The following is a 5539-nucleotide window of genomic DNA, read 5'->3' on the forward strand; positions in this document are numbered from 1 at the left end:
TTACGGTAATTTTTTAGGGTTACTATGGCAGTTTGAACCGCCATTATTACCTTGAACGGCGCTCAAGAAAAACCACCACAATTACCTAGTAAAAATGGCGGTTTGAACTACCGTTATTTCTAGGGTAAAAATGGCATTTCTGGTTGGTTAAAATGGTGGTTCAAACCGCCATTATTTTCAAGGTGAAAATGGCATTTTTGGATGATTAAAACTGCGTTTATGAACTGCGATTTTTACCCTGACAGAGTGGCATTTTGGTTTGATCAAACGGCATTTGAAACCGCCGTTTTTGCCGGGTTAAAATGGCATTTTTAGTTTATTAAAACGACATTTTTGAACCGCCATTTTTACCATAACGTTGACATTTTTATTGGTTAAAATAGCATTTGAAACTGCCGTTTTTATCAGATTAAAATAACGTTTCATGTTGTTTAAAATTGCAGTTATAAACTACCTTTATACCGGATAAAAGTGATATTTTTTATTGTTTAAAAAGACAATTTTAACCGTCATTTTAATCGCGTTAAACAAATAATTTTTGGATTAAAATTTCTTAATAAAAAAAATTCAGTACCCATAAACAAAATATTATATAACTCATAAACAAAGTATTAAACATAATATATGATTTTTTAGTATTAGAAATCAAAAGTAATAACCTCTATACAAATAAAATATCTAACATAACATGATTCTTTAATTATAAATGTCTTAACATGTAGCTCTTAATACATAAAATCTCCATCATAAAAAGATGACACTGCTTTGTTGCTTGCTCTAGAAAACTTACTTCCTAACTCTTTTGCCAAAGGAATCTCATTCTCTTGATCCAATTTCTGCAACAAAAATATAATTTGAAAATATAATGAAAATAAATAAATAAATAAACCATTAAAATAGCTGACTTAACTATAAGAAAAACATAATAAAACTATAACTACTTAACCACAACTACATACACATGCATAGATAAAATAAGCACAAATTCATTATAATAAGATAAAGCATAAATAAAATAATGAAGGTTGTGTTTTTACCTATGAAGCTTGTTGATTAGGAACATATTGTAGTCAATTGCTCCAAAATCTTACCTCCTTCTTTAGAAGCAATGTAGAAAAGTAGTGCTTGCAACTTGGACAGCACAAAATAGAAATAGCTGAATAAAATCTGAATATTAAAATAGAAACAGCACAAATTTGAAAATTGGATTTATTTACAAGTAGACTAACCGTTGGATGAGCTCTTAAAACCAGATATAAAACTGAAGTGTATTGGCAGCATAGTTGGTACTTACGTCTTAGGTCCCTCTTTTAAAAAAACTAGGTTGCATCCATAGAAGTTAGAACCTACTAACAAAATTTCCATCACCCCAAGCGTGACAAGTTTTGGAAGATAGAAAAATTTTGATGTTGTTAAGCGTAGGGGAGGCAAGGGAAGAATAGAATACTTCTACATCTTATGTGCTTGATGCATAACTTTTACTCGGTACATTAAAGAATGAGCCCTAAAACAAATAACTTTATAAACTACACATATAGATGCAAAGAAACATACCTCCCTAAGATCTACACATGTGCATCACTATTGCATCATGTTTCTCCACTTGTCCTTCAAATTAACCATTTTCTTTTCTTCCTTCTTAGTTGCATTCCATTGGGCATATTTTCTATTGAATCATTCCACTGCAAAGATAAAGAAATAATTAAGATGCCAATACAAAGATATCAACAAGTACAAACTGAATGCCTAAACCAAGAAACCCAAAGAGATTGTAAACAAACTGAATGCAATATGACAAGAAATTGTAAGGCAAAATTAATTAAAAAATATACTTTTAATTTATCTATTTTTGCTTTTGTGAGGATCACTTGTCCCCCAAACCTCATGTCATTCTTCTGAACCTTATTATATTCTTTTTATCAAAGTTAAACAGTAAAACTTTGTCAAAAAATACATTCAGTGCATGAAACTTCCAAGTTAGAAGCACACTTCCGACAAAAAAAATTGAAAAGAATAAAGCATCACTTACAATGAGTTTAAAGTAGTAACATTTCTAAGATATTCTGGAACTGATCCTATAAGATTACAACTTCTTAGTACTCTGGAAACAATTCAACAATTGAGGATCAAAAAGGCATTGCTATTAGCTTTCTCCCATTGCTAAGAGCATTTCTTAGTTAGGCATTATTAACTCATAAAATAAAAAATAAAAATAAAAACTAAAAAAGATGCAAGCATTAAACTCACAGTGTTTGCAAGTTTGTCAAGTTACTAAGTGGTGAAAAATAAGAATTTGGTCCTTTCAAGTCGCTGATTCTCTTGCAAAGCATGTTTTAAGCATGTTGAAAACACAACACCTAAGTAGTTTTGAATTTTCAAGCATCGGTGGCTACAATTCAAAACAGCATGCTTACAAGTCAGTAAGGTTTTTCAGAAATGAAATTCCAGAAGCAATTGGTCCACTCATACCACTCCCATGAATCACCCTGACATAATTATAAGAACCATTCCATTAGTAAACCAATTGATATTGTGTAATTAGAAAAAAAAGTAACAACGTAAGGTTCAAATTTCACAGGAGAAATCAAAGATTCACACAACAGAGACTTGTCCAGCTCTGAATAGAATTGGGTATTGCTCTGGAAATTGATTATCACTGAGTCGACTGAAGAATAAGAGAGTGATCAACAAAGATACAAGACTAATGAAATTAAAATACAGTATAAGGGGATGTAAAAGGAATGAGTAGAGAGATATAGACACTTACAAACTGGAAGTAATTAAATGATTCTAATTTCTAAGAAGCAAAATAACAAACACATAGAGTGCTTTGTACCCCACTCTCATAGAGTGCAATAAGTAACAACCATCCTACCTTCAAAGATCATATAGTGTTTTATTATTTTTGCATCAATGGCAACTTGAAATTGGGCTTCAAGGCAATTTGGTGGGTTCTATTATTTAGTGCACTTCATTAAATATAAAGACTTAACTGTTGAAACAGAAAAATAAAACTGACAAATCCAAACCATAAGCCATTACATTGAAGTGATGAAATATAATTCATTATATTAGGGAATAATTATAATTTTAATTGAAACGCATATTGCATTGAAGTGATGAAATTAACAGTACTTAATTAAGGTAATATTGATGGTCAAATATTGATACATAATAGGATAATACTAATAGTAGTAACTATCATTGTCAATGTCACATTCTGCTCTAAGAATATGAAAAATGTGAATAAGAAAGCCAAATGTGAATAACTCAATTTTAGGTTTGAGATTATGGTAAATCCCTTGAGAATTGTTTATAGGGAGAACTAGAATATGAATTGAAGATAATGAAATGAGAGAAAGAGTAGACAGAAGGAAAAGACCTATCAACTTTTGACTTCTCCTTGTAAGGTTTTACAAGCACCCTAGAGCCACGAACATAATGGGGATTTTCCTTTTCCAAAATCATTTTAACAGATTCTGGTTCAACAAAGGTCACAAATCCAAACATTCTTCTTTATTGGCATGGAATCCTTACATCTTCAACACTCCCAAAGGACAAAATTGAACACAATTATCAAACTCCCATGAAAAAGAAGAAAAGAGAAATAAATTAAAGAAAAAAGCAGAGGGTAGTAGAATTCGTAACTACACCACCGTCCCTCTTCCCCTTCGGCCTCCGCCACTCTCTCATTCTATCTCCGTCTCTCCCTAAACTACAATCACATTTAAGAATCAAAATCGAAACCACCGACAAGGAAGCTTAATCCATAAGCCAAAACAAAAAGGTAAAGAAAAGATAAAAAAGCGAAGCTAAATTGGGAAAGTTGTATTATAAATTGTAAGCTGTAACTAGAGGCAACCATGGCAAAATTCGTCAACTACCGAGTAGGAAAAATTGAAAAATTGAAGAGAAAAAGGGAATGGGCATAAGAAATTAGGCAGCTGAACACCAGAGGTATCGAAGTTCATGACTCAGATCTTGGCACCAACATCACCCAGAATTCGGAGCTCCACTCGGTCGTTGAGCGAGGCATCACACATCAAATTAGCGGAGTAAAAGTGAATCATAACTATAAAAGTGAAAAATTAGAAACTGCAAAAGTGATCTTAAAACTTGTTTAAGAAAGAATAACAAACTACTATTTAAGATGGAAACAATGAGATAATAGATATGCATGTTCTAATGATGAAACATATTACTTCATTAGCATTTCAGTTTAGAGTTGTATATCACGTTATTTCCATGAACATAAATACTTGAAATATATAGTTTTTGGGTTAAGCCCACAAAACTTGGTACAAACTTGGTACATATTAATGAAAAGCACATGTTTGCTTTATTCTCTGAGAGAAAGGAGGCCAAGTTGATACCTTCCTTGTTGTGGCAAGGGATCCAGAGGGCATTGCTGCTATAGAAGATACTATGAACCTAATGAGGGACATGACGGAGTAAATAAGGGATAGTAAATAAGGGATAGTACATAAGTACATAGTAAAAGTTGGTGAACCTGGTTCATTAGGATTTTCTCTCTTTCGCTACAATTAAATAGAATAGTGTTCTTAGTTCTTAATTAGTAACATAGGCTTTCTTAGCTGGACTATGTGGAAGACTAGAAACCAGTTCATATTTCAAAATATAGAAATTAATTCAGCAACAACATTTATCTGAGCAATTAAGCATTGTGAATCAGAAACCTTGTGTGATAACATGCCAAATCCGCTTGAACAGTTTCAGTACTAAAAATTGATTAAAAATGTTAAAATAGACTCAGACTTTGTATTTGGTCCTAGCTCTGTATAATAACAACTATAGTAATACATATATCAAACAATGTGATTTACTAATTGTATGCGAAAGTAATTACAATTAAAGAATAAAACCGCTAGTTTATGCATACAGGTTTTCTAAATTTCATGAAACAAAAGCAGAAAAAATAAATCAATTACTCTATTGTAAGCAACCTGTAAATGATTCGCAAGCAGATCAATGGTGTCTCGCTTAAGAAACTTCTTTGCTGAATTTCTCTTTCTCCTTATCACATTGATCCGATTCCTTGATTGTTTAATCAACGATTTGCTGAAAAACAAAAGGAGATAAACTGCAAAATTGAAAATCAAAATCTGCATAATTACAATCAATGAAAGTTATTAAGAAGGAAGAAAAGAAGCAGAGAAATCAAAGTGCAAAACCATTTCACGATGAATTCCCAATCAAAGAGGCCGTCAAAAATTTTGGAAGAACTAATTTGGTGGCACGAGGGGATGAGAAACAATGATGAGATGAATGATAGATGCGGAAGATGAAGGGCGACAAGAGATTAGGGTTTATCATTCACATCACTCACACTTTCTCATATGCAGGAACACTATAATCACTCTTTCATCTTGAGCATTCGATCTAAAACCTCTGCATCGGGCTTCCATGCCGCAACAGATCTAAAAATCAAGAAGAAGACGCATTACTCAGAGAGAGAGAGAGAGAGAAGAGGTAATTAACGCATTCCAGAGAAGAAGAAGAGAAATGAGAATTTTGTATA

The 5539-nt window shown here is 32.2% G+C and overlaps 1 long non-coding RNA gene across 2 annotated transcripts; it reads right to left on the bottom strand.

Moving 5' to 3' along the window:
- Window positions 674-1872, bottom strand: LOC107611994. 2 transcript variants are annotated; one of them, XR_001613560.2, is made up of 4 exons: window positions 1555-1872; window positions 1230-1349; window positions 1038-1131; window positions 674-836 (listed from the first exon to the last, which is right to left on the bottom strand). It is a non-coding gene; the product is annotated as an uncharacterized LOC107611994 (long non-coding RNA). The 2 variants fall into 2 exon arrangements; XR_001613559.2 differs by having other exon boundaries at window positions 1230-1346; window positions 1555-1865.

The sequence above is a fragment of the Arachis ipaensis genome, chromosome B08, assembly GCF_000816755.2.
Source record: "Arachis ipaensis cultivar K30076 chromosome B08, Araip1.1, whole genome shotgun sequence".
Classification (NCBI taxonomy): Eukaryota; Viridiplantae; Streptophyta; class Magnoliopsida; order Fabales; family Fabaceae; genus Arachis; species Arachis ipaensis.